The sequence below is a fragment of the Bos grunniens genome, chromosome 18 (assembly GCF_055505025.1).
Source record: "Bos grunniens cultivar Pamir isolate PY7600 chromosome 18, Bosgru_T2T1.0, whole genome shotgun sequence".
In the NCBI taxonomy this organism is placed as follows: domain Eukaryota; kingdom Metazoa; phylum Chordata; class Mammalia; order Artiodactyla; family Bovidae; genus Bos; species Bos grunniens.
The window spans coordinates 2696034-2699627 of record NC_141182.1 but is presented as its reverse complement, the minus strand read 5'-3'; the positions used below and the strand labels follow the sequence as shown (position 1 = coordinate 2699627).

General features: G+C 43.5%; 1 non-coding gene across 1 annotated transcript; it reads right to left on the bottom strand.

Annotated features, from left to right (window-relative positions):
* Nucleotides 1-580: 580 nt before the first annotated feature.
* Nucleotides 581-687, bottom strand: LOC147352926 (U6 spliceosomal RNA). Its single transcript, XR_015146758.1, has one exon. It is a non-coding gene; the product is annotated as a U6 spliceosomal RNA (small nuclear RNA).
* Nucleotides 688-3594: the final 2907 nt, after the last annotated feature.

Here is a 3594-nt window from a genome sequence, read left to right as displayed (position 1 = left end):
TTTAACCTCATGACTTTTTGCGTCTATAAGCGCCGACTCTCTTCCTGTGAACACGCTCTTGGTTTTACTTGAATGTGTAGCTTTTGAATTGGAATTCTTAGAACTCCCAATAAATTCTCTTCTTGTTGCAGCTTCCTGCACTATTTCTTGGTTGACAATTGTGATACTATGATTTACAATAAGAAATATATGTTTGATCTTCATCCCCATTTCTGTACAGAGCTCCTAAGACTTTGTTTTTTCTTTAAAAAATTGAAGTGTAATTGATTTACAATATCATATTAGTTTTGAGTGTACAGCAGCACAGCAATTTTATATATGTGTGTGTATTTATCCTTCTTCAGCTTCTTTTCCCTTTTGGTTATAACAAAGTATTGAGTATAGTTCCTTGTACTGTCAGTAGGTCCTTGTTGGTTATCTGTTTTATTTTAATTATTTTGGGGATTCTATAACTTTATTCAACAATCGGCAGTTTTCATCCACCTTAACTGTAGATTTTTCGAAAGTGGTGACAGGCACATAGGTGACCAACATGTAAAGCTTGTTTGATGAACTTTCCTTTTCATTATGTTTTTAGAACAAAAATACGGAGTGCTTTGTGACTTTGCAGGTCTTCCTTGTTCAGGAGTCATGCTAATGTTCTCTGAATCATTCCACTTTTAGTATATGTGCTGCTGAAGCAAGCACTCTGTTTTATATATAGCAGTCTGTTCTTGCCTGGAGAAGCCCATGGACAGGGGAGCCTGTCCTACACTCCATGGGGTTGCGAAGAGTCAGACACGACTGAAGTGACTTGGCACCCACTCGGTGTGTGTGTGTTAATCCCAGTCTCCTAAATCATTCTTCCTTCTGCCCCATCCCTTTCCTCTTTGGTAACCGTAAGATTGTTTTCTATGTCTGTGAGTCTCTGTTTTGAAAATAAGTTCATTTGTATCTTTTTTTTCAAAGATTCCAGGTGTAAGTGATATCATATGACATTTATCTTTCTCTGTTTGGCTTACTTCACTTAGTATGATCATCCCTAGGTCTGTCTGCAAATGGCATTACTTCATTCTTTTTACCTTTTTAGGCCATGCCACGCAGCTCCTGAGATCTTAGGTCTCCAAGCAGGGATCGAACCTGGCCATCAGCAGTGAAAGTGGAGAATCTTGACCACTGGACCACCAGATAAGTCCTTAGTTCATTCTTTTTTATGACTGAGTAATATTCCATTTGCTGACTGTAGCTTTGTAGTATAGGCTGAAATCAGGGAGCCTGATTCCTGCGACTCTGTTTTTCTTTCTCAGGATTGTTTTAGCTATTCGAGGTCTTTTGTGTCTCCATACACATTTAAAACTTTTTGTTCTAGTTCTTTGAAAAATGCCATTGGTAATTTGGTAGAGACTGCATTGAATCTGTAGATTGCCTTGGGTAATATAGTCATTTTGACCATATTGATTCTTCCAATACAAGAACCTCCTAAGACTTGGAATTTCTGATGTAATGAGAGCCATAAAGGTGTCTTTTGTTAATGGGGTGACTTTCAGAACTCACCTATACTGGGGGGCTGGTTGCCAGGGGAGACAGCCTTGTGGTTAGAGGGTTGGAGCTTCCAGCACTGCCCTCAGTGGGAGGAGAGGGGCTGGAGCTGGAGTTGTCACCATGGCCCATGATTTAATCAATCGTGTCTGTGTAAGGAAACCTCCACAAAAATCCCAAAGGACTGGATTCAGAGAGCTTCCGGCTTGGTGAACAAGTAGAGATCTGGGGAGAGTGATGACCCTTGAAGGGACGTGGAAGTTCTGCGCCCCTGTCCATAATTTGTGGTCCCTTCTGGCTGTTCCTGAGTTATATCCTTTTATAATAAACTGGTGATTTAGTGAGTAAACAAATTTTATGAGTTCTGCAAGCCCCTCTAGCAAATTAATTGCACTCAAGGGAGGGGGGTCGTGGGAACCTCTGATTTACAGATAGTCAGTTAGAAGCGCAGATAACAACCTGGATTTAAGACTGGCCTCTGAAATGGGGTGGGGGTCAGTCTTGAAGGACTGAGCCCTGAACTGTGAAATCGAATGTAATCTCTGGGTAGACAGTGTCAGAACTGAGGTGAATCTTAGGACATCCAGCCAGTGCCTCCGGGGCCTGAGAATTGTTCCTTGGTGTGAGGAAACCCCCGCTCCCTCATACCCAAGGGAACTGGGTGTGCAGCACTCTCATCTCACCATTGGCTCAGGCCAACTTTGCACAGCAGGAGACGGGTCTCAGGAGTATGTCCATTCAGTGTGAGCTTTCCCAGTGACCCCTGTCGTGGAAGGACAGGCCGGCCCCAGGCAGGAAATGTCCTCGTGAGGGGGAGGCCCTGGACACCTGGACACAATGAACGCCGGAGCCCTGGGCCCTTCCCTTCCCTCCTCCCCACGGGGGGGCCTGGACACCCGTCAGCCTTTCCCTAGGTGCAGGGAGGCCTCCTGAGGTGAGCTTCTTGGTTCTGCCCTGTTCAGGGGAAGGCCACAGGGCCATAGGATCTGTGGAATTTTGGAGGGAACAAGCTTGTAGCTGGGGTGGATCTTCACGGAGGTTATGGATTTCAGGGTCTTCAGAGATAAGGGTCCGTTGACATTTTTTGGCAGCTGTGAGAACAGCTCAGAGCCTGACCTGCAGATGGGCAACAGCCAGTCAGCTGCCCTCTCTCCTTCCTACTGCACAGAATCTTTTTTTAAAAAAATTCGATCTGAGTATAGTTAACTTACAGTGCCCTGTTTCAGGTGCACAGAAAGTGATTGTTACACATTCACATCGACTCAGTCTTTTGCAGATTATTTTCTCATACAAGTTATCACAGAATGTTGAGAGTTCCCTGTGCTATGCCACAGGTCCTTGCTGGCTATCTTTTCTAAAATTTATTTTTAATTGGAGGATAATTGCTTTATGTCTGCCTTATATGTAGCAGTGTGTGTGTTCATCCCAAGCTCCTGCTTTATCCGAGGCCTACCTGTCCCCTTTGGTAACCATGTGTTTTCCATACCTGTAAGTCTGCTTCTATTTTGTAAATCAGTTCATTTGTGTTATTGTTTAAATTAGAGTCTCATACGATTTTGTCTTTGAAATATGTTACAAAGTGTGATGATCTCCAGGCCCTTCCATGTTGCTGCCCATGGCGCTATTTCATTATTTAGGGCTGAGTAACATTTCATTGTGTATATGTACAGTATCTTCTTTATTCCTCTCTTGATGGGCATTTAGATTGCTTCCATATTTTGGCTATTGTAAACAGTGCTGCAGTGAACATTAGGGTCCATGTATATTTTCTTTAAAATTTTACTTTTTTTTACTTTTAATTTTTATTGGAGTAGAGTTGATTTACAATGTGTTAGTTTCAGGTGTACAAGAAAGCGATTCAGTTGTAAATGCACATTTATCCATTCTTTTATTTCTTTACTTACTTTTTGACTGCAATGGTCTTCCTTGCTGCCCACAAGCTTCCCATAGTCCTGGTGAGTGGGGACCACCCTCTAGCTGCCCTGAGCAGGGTTCTCACTGTGGCAGCTTCTCTGGATTCAGCGCACAGGCGCCAGGTCCTGCAGGCTACAGCGGTTGCAGCTCGTGGCCCGGTTG